The sequence below is a fragment of the Vidua macroura genome, chromosome 17, assembly GCF_024509145.1.
Source record: "Vidua macroura isolate BioBank_ID:100142 chromosome 17, ASM2450914v1, whole genome shotgun sequence".
Taxonomy (NCBI): domain Eukaryota; kingdom Metazoa; phylum Chordata; class Aves; order Passeriformes; family Viduidae; genus Vidua; species Vidua macroura.
In genome coordinates, this window is record NC_071587.1 from 9,691,535 (window position 1) to 9,711,962 (window position 20,428).

General features: G+C 44.7%; 1 long non-coding RNA gene across 1 annotated transcript; it reads right to left on the reverse strand.

Moving 5' to 3' along the window:
• Nucleotides 1-1,591: 1,591 nt before the first annotated feature.
• On the reverse strand, nt 1,592-20,096 carry LOC128816086 (uncharacterized). The gene is made up of 2 exons (XR_008439783.1): nt 20,009-20,096; nt 1,592-1,823 (listed from the first exon to the last, which is right to left on the reverse strand). It is a non-coding gene; the product is annotated as an uncharacterized LOC128816086 (long non-coding RNA).
• Between the last annotated feature and the right edge of the window lie 332 nt (nt 20,097-20,428).

Sequence of the window (20,428 nt, forward strand, 5' to 3'; positions counted from 1 at the left end):
AGAGTTGATGATGGAATCTCCATTTCTTTCTTGAGTACCAGGGGAGGACAGCAAACAGATAAAGTCCCTGACAGGGATCCTTCGCTGACACAAAATATGCCATGTGGAGAGAAGGCTTATGCTGTATACAAAACTAATTAGCAGTTACCTTCTAGATTAAAGAACAACTCGAGCATCTGTTTCCCTGAAGCGCTTTCAAAAAAAGACATGGCCCTCTTTCAAATAGCCTGACAGATTTTAAAATATCATCTCTTGGGTCTGGGGGCTCCCCGAGGAGGTGCTGGGGAGCCCAGGAGGGACCATCCCCTCTGCGAGGTGCTCCCAGGCTGTCAGGGAGCTGCAGGGCAAAGCAGCAGGTCCCTCTCTTTTCCCTGGAGGTGTTTGTACAAACACCTTGCTGCATCTCACTGTGAGAGGCACCACACAAAGCATTAACGTGGAAATTCTGTATAAACAGGAATCAATTGGGAGCATCACGAGCCTGAGAGGGGTGGGCTCAGAAAAAAAGGGGAGCAAAGCCCCTGGCACTGAGCTGAACCTCACCAGCTGCATGAGGGAGGCAGGTTTATAGATACAGACTTATCTAGACTGCATTATCTGCATTCTGCCAGGGGAGCAGCTCCTTCAGGTCTCCCAGCAAAGGCACTGCTGCACAAGGCCAGATCCTGCCTAAAGGTCCTTCTGAGAGCCCAGCTCTGGGTCAAGCTGCAGAATCCATCAGGGCAGCTCAGCCTCAGCCCTCAGCAGCAATCTGGGAGTTTCTCAGTCAGCAGGTGGGGCTGAGGACAGCCCAGGACAGGGCCTGGCTCTCTGTGTGTTATCTCCTGATGCTCACCAGGCGAGGATGTCACTGGTCACAGGTCTGGCTCAGGATCTGCAGATTGGACTCAGCCCTGGCTCTGCCACAGCCTTCCCTTACGACCTTGGACCAGCTGCTTAGGTTTCCTCCATACCTGTTTCCCATCTGTTGGAAAATGACTGGGTATATTAAAGGGATCCTGGGAAGATAAGTAAACTGTGAGGCCATTATTAGCTATTACACTGATAGGGCCCAAATGTTCCTGTTTTCTGTAACAGCTCAAGAACTTAAGCAGGCACTAAAAGGCTCTGGGAAAATAAAGCTTTGCTTTTCTGGGGTGCTCTCTTAAAGGAGGGTGGTATGTCTCCCTCCAAACCCAGCTCTCCATGCATTTTATGAAATTGCAATGCCCTTATTTTCCCTAACAGCCTTCGTTCCAGCCTGTGAAATGGCCTTTGGCTCGTGGAAACCTTCCAACGTGCTCAGTATTACCTGCAATGCTGTATTAATCATAATGTGCAGGTGCCAGAGCCTCCAAAGGAAGGACAAGGGAGAGCCTGAGTAATTGATTGCTACATGGCCCCAGCAGGAGCTGTTGCATTAGTCCAAAAATTACTTTGCTTTCTGGTTCCCAAAGTTCTTGGGAGTACAAAACAGGAGAGAAGGTTGTCTGTGAATCATCTGTCACCTTGTTTGGCTACAGCCTTTTCATGACTCGTGGAAAAAAAAAATATATAAATAAAGTGTGGGGGTGGGGGAAGTGACTAATTGACTGCAATAATTAAACACAGATCCCAAAAAAACTGAGCATGTTTCTTCAGCCATCAGCACCCTGAGTGAGGGGTGGGAATGCTTCCCGGATTTGGCAGGACTTGGCTACAGGAGCAGCAGTGTCAGGAGCAGCAGCATCTGGCAGGGTGCAACAGAGGGTTTTCATGTGATGCAGCCAATGCAAAATGTTGGGTTGGACATGCTTAGGCCTGGGCAGTGGAGCTGATGCAGAGAATTGGCTCCTCTTGTTGCCCTGTTTGAAGGAAGCCAAAACAAAGGAGGGTTTAGTGCTGCAAGGAAATGAAAGGTGAGAAGTAACCCCAGCAGGAAAATCTTGTGCTCACCTGGGCCACCAAATTTGCAGACAAGGCCACCAGCTTCCCCGAGACATGTGAATGCACTAAGTTAAACTGGTACCCAGCTTGGAAAACTTCCAATCCAGCCAATTATATTTGCAGGATGAAACACCAGCATCAGTATTTCCCATGTGCCAAGCAGAGCCATTTGTCTCCAGTTGTTCCCTCTCTGGTTCCATTAATAGAGGTGGCCTAAGACACACTGAGCACATTCCCTTTCAGAAATCTCCCCGAAGTTGGTGACATTTGGAATCACAGGAGGCAGCTGCACTGTGAGATAAAGTTAAATGATGTATTCAGACACGGCTCCGTTCGGAAGGTTGCATCTTTCACGGGAACCTGGCGCTGAAACCTGGGTTGTGTTCTTTAAATGCAGAATTACTCTTCCTCCTGGTTCACACATATTGATGAATACACTGGGAAGATGGCTGGATTTCTACAGAGTACCATGCTTCCTTTTCCTGACACATGGATCCCCCTGCCAACACCACAGACCTAATTAGTGCTCCCTTATTTCTGTTCACCAGCGATGAAGCATGTGGCACCTCTCCACAAGCCTAGAAATGCTCTCTCGACACAGACATGCACCATATTGCAATGGGTGGGGTAGAAACTTGGTGGAACTGGCGCTTCCACTGAGGTTTAATGTCATGGCAGCCAAAACAAGAGGGGCCAGCACCCCAAACACAGCCTGGCACAGCGAGGCAAGGGATGCAGTTCTGAGTTCCCCATCCCTTAACCACCATGTCCCTGTCCCCTAAGAGCCACACACTCTGCTTCTGGATCAGTTGTTGAAACTGGATTTGTGTATTGTCCAGAAAAAAAGAAAATCCAGGATCGAGGCTTGGTCATAAATGCAGATGTGATTTGTGCAGTTTAATATAATACAGCAAATGCAAGAGCCGGGAGGAAGAAATGGCAGGGACAGGATGAACTCTGGAGACACAGCTCTGGGAAAGGAGAAATTGAAAACCCCTTAAATGAAACAGAAAGAGGGCAGGGGCATATCTGCCTTCAGCTCTCCAAACAGAAAAAGGCACGTCCCCTCCCAAACCTGGCCAGCCCTGCAGGTCAGAAATATTGTGTGAATATGCACTCGAGGTTATTGTTCTTCCCATGCTGGGGAGAGTTATTTGAAGTCTCCTGCTGGTGTTAAATTAAATTACCCATATAAATAGCACTGGAGGTGACAGACAATAAATCCCACTGCTTTGCAAGCAGGCTGCTGCAATGGGCAGAAAGGTAGAGCTATTGTAACATGCCCTAAAAGGCTCCTATTAAAGTTACATCTCATCAGACTTCACCTGGTGTAAGTTACTTTACAGCCCTCCCCCTGCATTGATATCCAGCTCCTGCTGTACAAGAGCCAAGCCTACCAAATGTCGAAGGAGTGAGGAGCAAAGTGCCTTAATTAGTCTTACAGTGCTATTTTTGGGTTTCCACTAAATTTGCTAAAAATCTATTTGAGTGTTTCTACACTTACATTTCTAATTTTTATTATTTTAAAATAGTGCTTCTTATATATATATAGAAGGCCTGCTCAACAATTTTTTTTTTTAAAGTAAGCTCCCCTTAAATATCCATCTTACTTTGCAAGGTTGCTCCCTACTGCTCCTTTTCAAGATTAAAACAAGAAGTTAAAACAAGTGAGAGAATGAATTTTCCCCAGGGAAGCTAACAAAATTCATATCCCAGCAAGCAGCATCTCAGGGAGCAGTGATGCCAGACACGTACAGGTGATGTAAAATGCTTGAAATTAGGAATATATGCAGTGTTCAAAAAAACAACAACAGCAAAAGGTTTGGCTGTTTGTGCTTAACAGGGGTATGGGTGTCATTACCAGATTGGTACCCACCAGATAAAAGCATAGATAGGATGAGAGGAAAATCAGAGGCTTATTTTTTAAAAAAACAGAATCTCTCTAAGCCAAATTAACCCCTGATGTACACCCAGTAAATCTGATGGTGCTACTGGGCAACCAGAGATAACCTGGCTCTTTTTCTTTGTTTTCCACTTATTTTAGAGGAGACAGCCTATTTTTATACGGCAGGCCAAGAGAGTGTGAGGACTGACAGTCAATTCAAGGCTGCAAAGTGCTGCATTGCTGTGAAGTGTTTAATTTAGATCCTTTTTGTGTTTCTGGGGATGTTGCCTGAGCTGTCTACAAGAAAAAAGGTGAGGCGCAGCTCAGAAATTGCAGCAATGTAAAAAATTAGGGGGCATACAAAAAAAAAAAGACAAGAAAATGAAACAACAACAAAAACCTATCACAGAGTGTGAAATTCACCTGGGTCCCTCCTAAGGGGTTTGCACATTTGTGTGATTAGAGTCATATTTATAGGAAAATCTTGTCACTTCTCCTCACACTCTGTGGGGCTGTAAAACACATCAGTGCTGCTCTCGGGTTTTGGGAGAAGCTGCTGGAAACAGGTGAATCTGTGCACGAGGAGCAAAGCCTGTGGTCCAGAGGACCCTACCCACCTAAAGGGTCCTGAATAATGTACAAGAGCAGGATTTCCTCCTGGTAACCTGTCAGAAACACAGGCTGGCATTAAAACTAACAAACAAGCAAAGAAAGGCTCCATTAAAACCTCACAATCTCAATAAAAGGACCTTGCTCAGTTGTCAACTTAAAAATCTCCATGATCTCCAAAAGATTTATAAAATATTGTAATTATAATTGCTGCAACCAGTGACATCCCAAGTACTTTGTGTGCTGCCAAGGAACATGTGGAACATGAATAAACAGAAGAGTGAGAGGAAGAACCAGAGGGAGTGGAAGAAGTAATAAAGGGGCAAAACAAAAGAGAAGAAGATCCCAAGCCTGTGCTGCCAATCTTTCTGCTCATCTAAACTGATATTTTATTTCTGAGCATATCATAGCACAGCATTGATAGATCTATTTCTTTTGCAGGGCTGTCCAGTTTCATACATTTCAAGTTGCCAGTGCTGCACTGTGAAACCTCGCCCAGCCCATTTTCCCCAGAAGGAGCTCCTCAGGCAGAAGTGAGGATATTTCTTTTTCTGGTTGTCACAGGGATGTGTTGGGCACCTAATATATATACATTAAAAAAAAAAAAAAAAAAAAAAAAAAAAAAAAAAAAAAAAAAAAAAAAAGGCATGCAGAAAGCAGCCAGAGCCCTGAACCAAAGATAAAAGCCTAAACAAGTGCACTGAAGTGTGAGGTTAAACGGAGAGGGAAAAGCCATTAGGGACAGTAGAGCTTTGGAAAAGTGGAGAAATAATTCTTAAGGAGAGAGGGGTGGTGAAGTATGTCTTAAAGACAGCAGTCATAAAAACACGGAGAGCTATTGTTGGAGCTCAAGACAATACAAATTACTTCCCCCAGTCAAAACTGACTCTGGCAGAGATCTCTGGTCTGAAGGAGGATGGTATTGCTGACTGTAAACTCCTTTCAAGGCCTGGCTGCCTGAACACAAACAGAAGCAACGTTGTCACCACAAAGATAATAAAACAGCAATCGTTTTGTTGGCTTGTCACATATTACAGCTAATTATTTAATTACTCCAATTTGAAATTTTACTAGATTTAGCACCAAAGCATAAAAATCTAGTGATTGCAGTGTCAGAAAGGAATAATATAATTAACGTTATTTAGTAGTAACATATTAAACTGTTGATTGCACTGCATTAATCAGCAGAGATGATATGATCCATGGGAGCTGGATGGAACACAGGCCTGGGTGGGACTGGGCTGTCTTCCTCCCCGTCCCATCCCTTGCACATCCATGGGGTGGGAGGTGTGGAGGAGAGGGTGAGGAGACAGGCAGGGCCATTCCTGCTGCAAGGGTCTGTGCAGGCAAACTGGAGATGGGCTGGTGCCATCAGCACAGAGGCACACGCTGAGCACCCTGCACCATCCCCACAGCCAGGCCCAAGGCACAGGTGACACATCTGGGGACACAGCAGACGGTGAAGGCTCTTTTCCCCAGGGATGTGCTGCAGGTCCCCTGAAGCTGCTCAGTTTTGCCCAGACCTGAGCCCTCAGAGCTCAGCTTCACCCCGTTCCTCCCACAGAGACACGTGGCCCAGACTGAAGCACTTCAATGAGCCAAGGTCTAATTCCCAGGGTTATCCCTGATGCCTTGTGAGGGCTGATCTGGAACAGAGGCTGGACAGAGCTAAAGAATAAAGTAGGGATTTATTAGAATGCCTCAATGGATCCACCTTGGGCAGCACAAGAGCCCAGCCAGGGCTGCACCCAAGATGAACCAAAATGGTCCCAAAATGCACGAGCGCTCCCAGGGGCTCTCACTGTGATCAGCTCTGCTCCATTTGCATCTTGGAGTTCATTGTCCAATTCCTGCTTTAGCCCATGCAGTCCCATCCTGCTTGTTTTTCTCTCTTCAGTCCATGTTTTTTAGGCTCCTGGGCTTGAGATTTGGATCATTTGTCCTTGGTCCCCAGCTAGAGGAGGAATTGTTTTGTCTCCCTGATCTGTGAAGAGAGCTCACCATCCCCTACTATGAAGCTCAGAAGTGCACACTAAAGCAGTAGAGAATCTGAAAAATATAAAAGCTAAAACCTCAGGCATCATTCACAACACACCAAATTCAGAAGCAGTTGGGGGTCCTCTTGGGGCAAAAAAAATTGTTTCTTTAGTCACCTCCAGAATTGGTCCTCCAGCAATTAGAAGCAGAGAAATTGTTTCTGCCTGACATAGCCTAATAACATTTCTTCTTCCCTTCATGGCTCCAGAGCCAGGCAGCCAACAGAGGGAGCAGGAATTCCCGAGCAGCACAACGTGCCTGGGCTCTGCCATCCCCTCGGCTCTTTGACTGCTGATCGTGCTGGCACACAAACCAGGAGGCAGCAAGAGGTGCCAGCCTTGGAGGAATAACGTGCTCTGAGCTCCCTTCTCCTGCAACAGGACATGGAACAGCTCAGCTCCTCAGAGCACCCTACTCCAAACAGGAGCAGTGATCTGAAAATAGGAAAATGAAGCAAGACACCAGTAAAGGCAAGGCCAGTCTGGAAGGAAGGATGTGAAACAGCAAGAGAGGATAAGGGTTTAGAATTTTGAGATTAGCTCTCTTCTACAAAATACTTCCCTGCTCAAAAAGGGGAAAGATAGTAGGTGAAAGAGATATCAGATGAAACATAAAGACAAACCCAGACACACCTGTCTAATAATTACAAATTACACCATTTTTTCAGATTAATTTCTCTCTGAAAAGAAGCACTCTGTGTTCCCCTTCCTCTCTCAGCAAGCACAGGGGTCTGCTTGCCTTTCTTGGGAGACAAGTCACGTTCTCCAGCATCACAGAAATCCATGCCCACAGCAGAAATCCTCCCTGCACCCGTCCAGGTTCCAGACCCACATCTCTCCACATGCACTTTGCTCTCCAGCCACCCTTGGCACAGATAAATAAGTGTTTTTCTGTGGTGGAGCTGTTTCTTTATCCCAGCTGAAAATGCCATTATCTTATATCTTTATCTAAAACCTATAGATTTGTGTTTATATTCACATCACAGCCAGGTTTGAACTTCCCAGTCTGCTTCTTCTTAGGGACAGGGTGTGTTGCTGAACAAAGTTTGCAGTGTTTCACAACAGCAAGTGGAAGGTGCACGTGGGCAGCAGAAGGGCACATCAGACTGATACAAACTGCTAAATTCCAGACTGCCCCAGCTGCCTGTGACTTCTCATCCACACATAAATGAGGCATTGTTGCAAGACGAGCACAAACTGTATTTTTCAAATTAAAAGAAATAATTTACTTAGGGTTTTTTTTTTCCTCCCCAAATAACAGAATTCGAATATATTATTTGAAAAATTACATTTTCTTTTTCCACCTCACTGCGTCCAATGATTGTGGTGTGATTATTAAACACTTCATAAATAATAATGTGACATTTTTAGATTGTGTGTCTGATTAAGCAGCCATTCTTCTCTCCCTGACTGCGGCCCTGGACAGATGAGATTGCTGCAGACGCCGCAATCTTTGTGGCTCCTTCCCTGGGGATCAGGGATCAGAAGTCACCCCATAACCCAATTAAATCCAAGAGGATATGAGCTGATCACTTCGGGCCAGCTCCAAAACTCACAGCTATCCATGGGGCATCTTGGCACAATGAGCAGCAGCTCTGACCCATGAACACTGCTCGATGCATTTTCCAGGGGGGATATTTTACATAGTGAGTCACTTTCTCTGCAGTGGGCAATGATTTTACTCCATTAGGATTTGGTACTAAGAAACCTGCTCTAAGAGGAGGCAGTTCCAGATGAAGACAGAACTAAATCTAGGGAACTGAAATATAAGAGAAGACAGGTGTTATCTACAAGCAAATAAGTGAACTTGAGAGATAAATACTCTCTCAGTGAGGGATGAGAGTCCTTTGAGGATCAATGCCTTTTCTCTTCAAAAAGTTTACTGCCCCTTTTAAACAGTAAAAAAAAAAAAAAAAAAAAAAAAAAAAAGTGATATTATTTATTAAATAAAAAAGCCAGAATCCAGTGGCATTTATCCCCTGGTCATTCCAGTGCCTAGGATGCAGCTGTGCCTCTCAGAGGTGCCACACAGCTGTGAAAGGGACCATCTCCTCACCCACATTCTCCCTTGCCCAGTATGGCATTTGAGTGAGTCAATCCCAGTCAGAAAACCCAAATGCTTTCTCTTTCTTCCTGAGCACAATCACCATTTCAGAAAAATGACCAAAGAAAGCATCCCCTCTCCATAAACCCTCCCAACCATCTGTCTGGATTTTACTGACCTTTCATATTATGCAGGCGGGAGGTGGAAAGGATGGGATAAGGAGTGGGGGGGGGGGGGGGGGTGAGGAGGTGTGGAAAAATGTCTTTGCTGTAACAATGACTTATTGCATTTGGATAATCTCTCTTCTTGTCCCGCTGCTAACATGGTAATCTCTCTCCACCTCCTGCATGTCAATAATGCAATAACCTGCTCCCCGCCCGCATCAATAACACAACAGCCGCTCTCCGCTTTCAGCGGCACTGATGAATTCTAGAATTGCAACAGCTCAGATGGTCCATGCAAGCTCGTCCCTGCCTCCCACCCTCATTACATTTTAATTTCACTTTAAAGACAGTTGCTATCAGCATTGTTTGGCTACAGCTTCTGTAAAATAAGCTCAGGCTGTGTGTGAACTCGGGAGGCACAGGTGTCGGGGTATTTTCTATCAGTGTGGTTTCTTTGTATATTCTTCATTGACAAATTAAGGCAAGATTTGCCAAAGACTTAACCGGCCAACAGCTCAATGTATTCTCCGAAGAAACTGCCCTAATCTCAGCACTTCTGAAAATCTGTTACTTATGCTCAGTGTGGCAGGTCAGATGCTCAGCTCACTGTCCCCACTGCAACCTTCAAATCTGTGCCAGTTACACTGACACCAGTCCACCAGTTATTGATTAAGCAGTGTTGGTTTAAAGCATAAACACACACAAGTGCTCTCCCCAGACATGTTAAGTAAATTATGGTTTAAAAAAATTTGATCTGATAACAACAGCTAAAAAATAGTTAAAGCCAATGTGACAGGATGGAAAAACTATCTGAAAGCATAATCAAGTATGCTTCATATCACAGAGCATATGGCAAAAAGATCTTGTAAGAGAATCCTCAATACTACAGTGGGCCTCACACACTGATTAATATCATCTCCTCTGTACAGTCTAGATTCAAGCAGAAGCTGATAATTTTCAGAAATGCCGCTCCTCATAATGATAGAAGATGAGATTTTGTGAGTTATGTTGAGAATTATTGGCAAAGGTTAGGTGATTTCCCACTGGTGCTAGAGGGAAAACATTGCTTGCAAATTACCAGCATTTGTCAGTACTAATATCACATCCCCCAGCCACCTCAACTGTCAACATTAATAGGTGTCTTTACAGCAAAAAGGGGTGACAATAGTCAGGCTTGATCAGACCTTGAAATGAGAAGAGGAGCATGATATGGAGGATAAAGACATGGAAATGTGCTTGCAGTGGCTCCTGCCTTAGCTCCCAACATCCCACCTGTCGCTGTGTGGGTGGCACTGCTCACCACGCTCTGCCAATTATCACATTTGCTCCCCTGCTCGCTCCCTTCCCATCTCTCCCTCATTTGCCGGGCAGATTTCACTGCACCTCTTCCATCCTCTCTCTTTCCAGTGACTGCTCTGCTTTCACCTAGCTGTCATTAGCCCAATGCTTCTGTTTCCAAGAAGTAAATGCAAGATGCTTTTCCAAGAAAAAGAATGCAAGATGTGGGGCTTTCTGAAAGGTTTCCTGAGTAATGGCATGCTTTGATGATTCTCCTACCAGTCCCCTGTAGAGCCCTTGGGCATGGAGCACCCTGGATCCCATGGCAAGGAGCCCACAGCTCCCCAGGAGGGAGGTGAGGGACAGGGGTCCTTATCAGGCTTCTGTTACCTGCCCTTCCTCCCACCTGGGCACAGCAGCAAGTCTGCCTGTCCCTTGCATCTTACCCCTTATTATCTTACCCCTATTTAAACCTTGAGAGCTTCCAGGATTCCTGGGATGGGAAGATTTGGATGACTGGGGAAGAGCCTGACACACAGCTGGATTTACCTGGTCTGTGAGTGCAGAGCTCCTCAGATAAAACCAACACAGGCAGAGGTCTACGCTCCTGGCAGGGTACTAATCATCACTGGTGCTCAGCAATTAATTACTGATGTGCTGAAGAATTGCTAAGGTATTTTCCCTCCCTGTTTTCCCTCTGTACATGCCATGGGAAAGGACCTGACAGCACTTGGAATCCAGCTCTGGTGACCTGTCTTTGTTTCAAGCAGGCAAAATAAACTGTGATTTCAGTCCCTACATCTTCATCTTCCAGGCTGCTCAGCCCATGCAGCTGGGGACAGGGACCAGCTTTGTCCCTAAATTAACACACAGGCTGATGTGCAGTTTGGTGGCCCAACCAAGGAGAGCACATAAAATACAGACATCTGCTCTGCTGAGCCTTTCAGCACCAGAGGTAGCATTAATTTAGCTCAGCTACAACCAGAGATAAAAATCATTTCCATTCAACTCCTCCTTCTGCCAAACTGAATAAAATATAGTTCACTTCCTCACCTCGCCTGGCCCCACGGTGATTAGCATTAGCAAACACAATCAGCCCGTGGCCACATCACCACTCTGCATTAATGCAGAACTGGGGGAGGGCCTTGGCTGCTATCAGCACAGCAGAGAGCCTCACCTTTTAATATGGTCATTCCTCACATGGCTGCCAGTGATAAAAGAAGCTGTCAAAACAGACAGACAGCCCAGCCCAGGCAGAGATGGGAGAATTCTGATGGCTTTTCATGAAAAGAGAAAGAAAAGCACTCAGTAAATACTGCACAAATCCTCAGGAGTCACCAGCCATGGAGTAACAAGGTGCTCCTTGTCACATAGAATCATAGAATTACAGACTGGCCTGGGCTGAATGGAATCTTAAAGCTCACCTTGTTCCAACCCCTGCCATGGGCAGGGACACCTTCCCCTATCCCAGGCTGCTCCAAGTCCTGTCCAACCTGCCCTTGGACACTTCCACAACTTCTCTGGACAACCTGTTCCAGCCTCTGCTCAGACAACTCTGAATGCAGGTGCAAAAGCTGATTCTTCCAAAATCCTGCATCTGAAGGGCCAAACCACCATCAACAACCAAACAGCTTCTGTCTGAGGAAGGTTTGGTTCTTGAACTGTAAAAGCCCCAGATGTCATCCCTGAGCAGTGAAAATATTAAAAGTGTCAGGTTTCATACTAAATATCTCATAGTAACCCTGCCTGTGATCCCTGCAGCACACATCACTCACACAAGCGCACATCCAGATAATCTCAGAATTAATAGTCGAGTCTTTTACAGCCTCATTCGCCCTCTATAAAATGGGTGAGGGGACACAAGGTTGGTTGCCTGTGGGACTGGACTGTCAGTGTCTCTGCAGCAGTTTGGTTTAAAAAACTGCACACAGAATCTCAACCCACATTTAGAAGACTTTTTTTTCCTTAAAACTACTTTCTATGATCCAAAGAGTTGTTGTTTTAAGGCAGTTGAATTCATTATTCTTCTCAGATAACATTAAATGCTCAAATGCATTTTTTTTTTTCTTTCTCATTTCTTTCCCTACTCCCTCCTCTTTGGCAAAAAGGACTCTCAAGTCCCTTCTGATCATTAATAACATGGGCTTTCATACCCTCCTGGAACAAGTGAAATTTCTTTGACGTCTTAACTTTGCACAAATAGATTTTAATGAGGGGAATATCACCTTGCCTTGAGCTAACTCTCTTCCTTTGCTCTTCCAAGACTTTTGTAGTCATTTCCTTACAACTTAGAGAACATTAAAGTTCAGCAGAGTGTTTGAACACTGCGTACCATTTCCCCAGAACTTTGTTTATTCGCTTCAGACTGTCACTGGAGGGACACACTTTCAGAGATGTGATGTAAACCAGGCAAAGGAAGAACATTTTCTGCAAGCCTCCATTGTCCTGACATGGTCTCTCGTGCACGCAAAGCCACTTCCCATTGGGTGACACCCAGGGTGATGCTGATAATCTAATAAGGCTCTGATGTCATGGTGCTCAAAAGGGCTGAGAAGCCAGACAATTCCCGTGCTGTCATTTCCAGAAAGGTTCCTAGCCCAGAGAGACACCAGGGGATGGGCTTTCCTCAGAACAGCTTGTCCTCTGGGGTGGAGCAAAGTGTCCCTGTGAAATGTGGCACAGCACTGAGATCCTGGGCAGACGTTCACTGAACCCACGAGTGGGATTCAGCTGTCCCCCTGCAAACTCTTCCCTTTGCTGATAATTTTCTGTAATTAAGCCATGTGTAAGACTCTTTCACTCTGTCAGAAGCACAGACCTTCTGCTGCCCATATGCCAGAAAGATAAATGAAGGGCAAAGCTCCCGTGAAGAAGGCAAAGTTTTTGCTTCTTGATTAAAGAACAGTAAAGACCCTTCTACAAACGTGTCTGCTGCTGCCCAGATGTTTTGATAAACGAGCAGGATCCACAGCGAGACACAAGGGAAGGCAAGAACAGGCAAGAAATAGCTGGTGACCACAGGCTCTGTGTTTCCAGCTGCCCTACAGACGTAGGATTGGGTTTTTACCAGCATCAGGCCCTACTCCTGGCACAGGTCACTGCTGCTAGGGCTGGCTCTGTCCCCAGATTTACACCTTTGAGTAAGGCCAGAGCAGCTGAGGGAGGCTGGAAGCAGCACACTCTTCTCAGCAGTGCCCACTGGGAGGACAAGAGGCAGCAGGCACAAAAAGCATAGGAAATTCTGTTTAAATGTATGGAAAAACATTTTCCTGTGAGGGTGAAGAACAGGAACCAGTTGCTCAGAGGGGTTGCAGAGGTTCGAAATGGGTGTGGACATGGTCCTGAGGTGGCCCAAGGGGGATGGACTAGACAATTCCAGAGGCCTCTGGCACCTCAACTGCTCTGTGAATCTGCTACAGAGGAAGGAGCCTGAATTTTGAGCTCTTCGAGCTGTCAAAACTGAAATTATTCCAATTTCTTAAAACACCAGAGAAAGGGGAGTTCTCATCTTATAGACAATTTATTTCTGCAGATTTGCCAGACAGAAGAGACGAATGTTGTTTATCTCACTGCACTTCAACAAGTGCAACAACAAAAATCTAAATAAGCTCAAACCTTTCATGGAATCTACAGTAAATTGTAAATATATAAATAAGAGCAAGAATCTAGGGTTTAGTGCAATAGAAACAGAAAGCTGATTCAGCAGAACAAGGCATACTCATAAAAGATTTATTACGCTTTATCAGCAATATCCACAGTCTTTCTGTGATTAGAGTTGCATTGTGTGTAATTATCTTATAGAAATTCTGCTCTTTGATGTGCTTTATCCTCCATGCTGAAATACACTTCAATTCTAGTGGGTTTTCATGCTTGACTGGAATTTACATTAATTCCTTTGGGTCTGCAGGGCCAGCCTGGTCTGTCACTAGCAAACTCTTCATAAATATTCATATTTTTATATCTATATGTGTGTATGTGTGTGTATACATACATATATACATATCTATTATATGTAATTTTGTAAAGTGACAGCCCTCAAAACTCTGTTTCCCAAAAAAAATACTGGAAAACAAAGAGTCCTGCTTTCCCAGGAGTGATCCATGATTAGTATTTCATAGTCCAGCCTTCCCTCCTTTTTACCACAAATTAGAGAGTGATTGAAATGTTTACAGCAATTTGCAAGCAGAGGTTGCACTCTGCTTTTAATTTAAAATGTCCAAGTAAATTGAGGAAATAATTTCATCTCAGTTCATTAGGCTTGATTTGTCTCAATCAGAAAAATGTCTTTTTTTTTTTATTTTGCTTTTTAAAGTTCCCTGATTTCTTCCTTACCCCCTATGCCCATCAATGGCTGCTATCAGCCAGGAAAACTACAGGTGTTTGCAGGCCAACCTGTGTAAAATGCAAATGCTTCCCACTACCTTGGCTGTGCACCTGATTGTGCTTTTGTGGAGTTCAGCATGAGGGAAGTAATCACCTTCAATGGAAGCAGAATCAATTTTCTGAATAATCACTTCCTCCTTGGGAGATGCTCAGGACCATGAAGGAAGGGAAAAAGCCTGGAGAGCAACGGGTGACAGAGGTTTAAAGAGTTTGGGGGGGGGGGGGGGAATTTATAACCAAAATTCATTTTGTTCCCATGTTTGATAACTAAATGGAGGTTACTCTGATTAATTATATCCAAATAATGCTCAGAATTGTAGATCCATGCCATTTCAAGCAGCAGATACAGCTGAAGTGAATGTAGGAGTTATAATTCTGTCTGGTTTACATGAATCTCACCTCTGTCACCTCTCTCCGGGTGCTGTTCTGTGGATATGATTTGGTTTTCAATTCAGTAGAAGAGGTAGAAAAATGCACAGAACTGATGAGCAGAATCCATCATCACAAACTGGAGGGACAGGCACAGTGGGTCTGGGCACCTCCCAGACCCCCAGAAGTCACAAGAACCCAGGAGCAGAAACCAAACTGTGTCATCAAAGGCCAGCCCTTGTTTCTGCAGGAGCCTCACTCAGCAGGACCCGAGCTGCATCCCCTGTGACTTGGCCAGGCTTCCTGTCCTGGTGTGGGATTCTCCAGTGTAATTCCAGCACCTTCCAGGGCTGCAGCTGAGGAGAACATTCCACAGTCAAACCTCAACAGCAGGAGCATTCCCCCAGCCCTTTCCTCTCAACTGCAGGGGGTTCTTCATCACCTGCCCATGGATTTCTGAGGTGTACATTGAATTAGATGGGATTCCAGGTCACTTCAAGGAGGGAATAACGTCCTCCATTAGCAGCTCAACCTGATCCTCACCTCTTTCCAGCCTCCTCCTGGGTTCATTACGTTCTTCTTTCCAGCTCTTCCTATGCCAGTTTCACTGAATGACACAAAATCATCAACAGCCAGTTCAAATCATCAACAGCCATTAGTTGTTCATGGCAGTGTTGTTCACCACATCTTGACCTGTTTGTGTGGGGAGGAATTACAAATCCCATTCCCTAACCATGCATCCATGCTGCTTGCTAAGAGATGAGGGGTGAGGGATGGAAAAACCAGGTTCCCCAGTCCTCTTTGCTTTTTTCAGTCTGCATGGCAGTGGGCTGGAGAAGGCTGGACATCGCCGTGCAGGCAGGTCTGGGAGAGCAGACAGCAGCGTGTGAGAAAGAGGAGAGGGAGCGACGAGATCAGTGCATCAGAGCAAGAATTGAAACAAGTTAAGAGCTGTATGCCTGTTAGCTCCTCACAGCCAAATAATCTGCCCCTGAAAGGGAAGAATATCAGAGTGACTGCAAAGGAACACAGATTGGTTTAATAATATCAGAAACTCTTTTGAAGGCAGCTGTGTAGCTTAGAGCAGGTGGGTGCAACTAGGCCTGTCTCTAGGTAGGGACTTTGTTAAAGAGGAGAAAGGGGGGGAGGGAGAGATATAAATTCTGTTGTCAAGTAACATCACGCTTTAATTTCATGCCACATTATGACAATCTGGTGTGTGAGGCACTCCCAGTGTGTGGCTGCAGAGCTGCTGTATTACAGCTGATAGGCCCGGGAGACCTGCAGCCCTCAGCTAATTGTAAACCCGATTAAACAGCAGTGTGAAGAAGTTTGATTAATTCAATCTATCTCCGTGCATCAAGGCCAGAACCAGACATGGCATGAGCCCCAAATCTTTGGAGTATCAAGGTCTTTGTTCTTTATGCTTAAAATAAAATATTTTAAATGAAGCGTAAGAAAATAATGAAATTACAACATTATGAAATGGTGAAACATAAGTGAAAACTCTACTTTTCTTCCTAGAAAATCTCCAACCTTTCTGCCTTTAAAAAATAAAGCCAAAAAAACAATTCAATTAGCATCTTTATGTGCTTGCCCAGATAAATTACCATACTAATAAACTTCTGATAGACTTCCAGAGGCTGCTTAACCAAGGTCTTCTGATCCTGCTGAATTCATGGTCTCTTGGACAGGATAGATTTGAACCTGATTAATTTTGGTTGTTTCAATTGCAGAGAAACCAGGGATTGCCCTCTTCTAAATGCACATGAACAGAGAAAGAGGGTGTAAAAGGGACTGTTCCTGCCATCCCAGCTGGCCTGGCTGGCCTTTGGGACACCTCAGCACCCACTGCACTCTGCACAGAGCAATAATTTCAATTCAATTATTGTACATGATTCCTAAATGCTCATGATACTGCCTTCCACCTCCCAAAATTCTGTGAGACTGGCAAACAGCACTTCCAGCTTCTGAAGTCATCTGTTTGATGAGCAGTTCTGACCAAGAAAAGTGTGACTATTCCTAGGGAACATTTTGACTTTGCCTGTTTCTATTTGGAGACAACTACAGCTGCACATACTGGAAGTATTTGGGTCTTTTTCCCCACTGGGCAGGGTCTTCACTGGTTTCCAAGGAACTGAGGGATTTTTCCATGGCCAATTTGCAGAGAAATGAGATCTCACAAGTCAAGCTACTCTTAGTGGTCTCTTAGTCTCTCGCTAAAGAAAGCAATACAGGAAATGGTTTAAGAGAGATGAGGCTCATTTCTGTGTCTCAATAAGGGATCTGCACACGTGTGTGTAACTCTCCCTCCCCTCAGGCACAGCCCACTGCATGTGCACTCACCTGGTGCCTCCTGCATCCCATATTAATGGGATGACTTGCAATGGCACCAGGAACAGAGCCACAAAAGAGTAATATTAGATTATTTCTGTTATTCATCGGTATCACGGTTGGACAGAAACCTCTTAAATCTGCCTAAAGTGGCTTCCTATGGATGCTGGTGCTACCACCAAAAAATAATATATTGTGCATACAGGTACAGCTTCCCTGCTACCCACAGGCTGCTTTTTGTGTGTGATTATAAAATACCTGCATGACCCTCCTACACTGAATATCATTTGATGGCAGAAGCTGAGCAACTGTGCTGCTCAGGAGCCTGAAACGTTTCAGAAGCCTTCTCCCTCCTCTTCCTTTTCTCCCCCACCAGCAAACGTGGAGGACTTCCCAGGCCCCACCACACTCCTGGAATGCATTCTCTCAAAAAGCCCACTGAACCTCGAATTATTATTCCATGGTGAGAAAAGCAGTGAACAGTAGAAAATGACAGTTTACCCAAATGGAGGTGAAAATGCACTTTCTCCTGTGCTTAAAAGAAATAACAGCTTTCAGCAAAGATCTAAATCCTAGCAACAAGCACTACATAAATGCAAAAAGGTCATCTTTTTGTTAGAGAAAGGTTACTTTGCTGAACACATACTTCAAAAAATAATCTACCAAAGGAAGTTAAGCTAGGTAACATTTCTGTTGTATTTGCACATGGGGAGAACAGATTTGTGCACTCCCTTTCAGGGCAGGAAAGTGAAGGATGGTTGATTATAATGAACAATTTTCTTCTTTGAGAAGTACAAGGAAGAGAATCTGAGATATGTTTCAAATGGCTACTTCAAAAGAAAATTTGGTTTCTGCTGAGCAAAGTACTGGTTGTCAGCTGTGAATTCACCTGGATGGCAATAAAGAGGGACTTTACCTACCCTGCTAGAAATGGACAGAATGATGAGTGCTCCTACACCCCTGGTGCTCTCATGCAATTTTTTCCTCTTCTCCTTGGCTGAAAAAAATGCTTGGGGCAAAATTTTAGTTCCAGCAAAGGACACAGCAAACCTCGCTTTGCCTTCAAAAGAGAGAGGAGACCCCAAAGTTTGGGAGATGGGAGGCTCTAAGCCAAGAACCTCCTGTTTGAACAGACAAACAGGCAAGGGATGTGGAGACAGAGAAACAAAGGCACAGGGGGCTGATCTGTGCAAATCTTATTAAGCAGGAGAGTACATAAGAATATGCTTAATTTTACTCCTAGTCAATAAAGTAAGAGGCTCTGCAAGCCAGATTGGATGAGTTGCTGTTCAGAAAGAATCATCACAAGCAACAGGGAGGAATAAGATGATGAAGCCAAATGCTGAGGGGAGAAAGGAGAGGAATGCATAGCAGAAAGTCCGTCACAAATGCCCAGAAAACCTTGGTCCTACAAAGGACATCAACAAGGATACAGCAAGTTAGAGGCTGCATGAAACAAGGGCTCCAAAACACTTTAGTCCAATTCAGAAGGATGCTGGTGGAAAAAAAAAAAAAATCTCCACTGTGTTTATTACCCTGGTCTAGACCCATTAATTCTTATGTGATTCAGTACAACACCCTCTTCCCTGGACCAAGCTCCACCTCCAAGATAACAAGTGTTCAGGAATTACCACTTCTAAACAGACATATAAAACCTGGGCTTTTTTTCTAGGTCTCTTCTTGTCTTTGGGTGAAACTCTGCCCTGTTGATGTCAGTTGGAAACTGCTGTTGACTTTACTGGGAGCAAGGATTATATTGTCTTCTGGGGAAATACAAACAGTTACCTTCAGAGCCATTAACAGAAGGAGGAGAGAAATCTCTGGTCAATAATAAGCTAAGCCTAGGAAAATAAAAATGCAGTTCTCTGTCACCTTGGAAAGATCAACATCATTTGTCATGTGGTGTTTATTCAACAGAACAACAACTGCATTTGTGCTTTTGAAGGGAAATGAAAGGGGAAAGTAGCAGGAGGGGGAATGGGGGAGATCTGAGCACAGGAATGTACTGCCACTCCAGCCTGCTATCATTAAACCACATCAGAACTTCGTAATCATGGTGTTTAATTAAACAACAGAGGCATGGGTTTATGCATTAATAATGAGGCCTAGCACTTTAGCATGTCAGGCTAAATACAGTTTTAAATTAATAATGTAGCACCACAGCATTAGTGAGAAAATGAAATCTTATTAACAACTTAATAAAGTCCCTTATTTGCTAAAGTTCCAGCTCTCAGGGAACAGTATTATAGCAAAGCATTTGCATCCCTTAAGGGGGCAGATGGGAGGAGGTGCTGCTTTCTCACACCCTCTGTAATTCCATTATATATAGCTCCCATAGTCACTAAATATTGCCTGGTGTCTGCCAAATGATGCCTTATGGTGCTTCTAAACCTGGGTGTGACATGCTGGGTAATCTGCAGACACTCTTTTTAGACACCCAGGAAGGACACTGCCTCCCTTTTTTCTGGAGAGCCTGCAGGGGATGGATGGAGCACTGCCCACCAGAGCAGTGCTCTGCAATCTTTTGTGGATGGTCCTCTCAGGGCCAGGACTGCAAACACTGCTCAGTTAAAGACAAGGGACTGAAGCACAGAGAGCAGCTGAGAGCATGGGGAATGGCAGAAAGCAATGATTTCCTCTGGCTTCCAGGGTTTGAAGCCATCAGCTAATCCCTCACAACAGCTTCTATAAGCATTCTTGAACTGCTCAGTTTAGAGTGTTTTATTTTCAGGACAAACTGAGGGTGTGCATGGTGAGGTACTCCAGCTCTGCTGATAGGAGCTACTATTGAAGCTACAGAAGCTCCAGCAATTTATAACCAGGGTTTCACAAGCTTTTAGCTTCTTGATTTTCACTCATTCACAGACCTGGCCCGCTTCAGGCACACAGTGAATTGGTAAAAGACTAAAGAGTGGGGCCCCATCTGCTCAGCCCTACAGCAGAATCTGAAGCCCAGGGCCAGGTTTACACTTGTTGATGTGTTTGACACAAATTTACCTACCAAATTCCCTTAAATCCAGAGAAACAGCTCAGTATCTCTGCCATCCAAGTGCTGGGTCTCTCCCCACAGGCTTAAAGTTCCATCTGAGCTCGCTTTGCTGAGGAAACAAAGAACAGGCTGCAGGGTCATAATGAAATGAGTAATGTGGGGACAAGATCCAAAGTCAATGAGCTGACTTGAAATAGCTGAGCATCAAGGCCATGGAGAACTGACAGCAGCAAAGCCACAACCAGCCACAGCCACGAAATTCAAGAGAGATCATTAAAAAAGATTAATAGAGACAGGAGCACACAAGGTATATCCAGCTATGAGTCTGTCAAAGAAGGGTCTCTTTGGGATATAAAACACTGATCAAACCTCTTGTGCAGCTTGAAAACTATTGAATTAGGATGGAAATCAGCCAGCAACATCACTGACTGT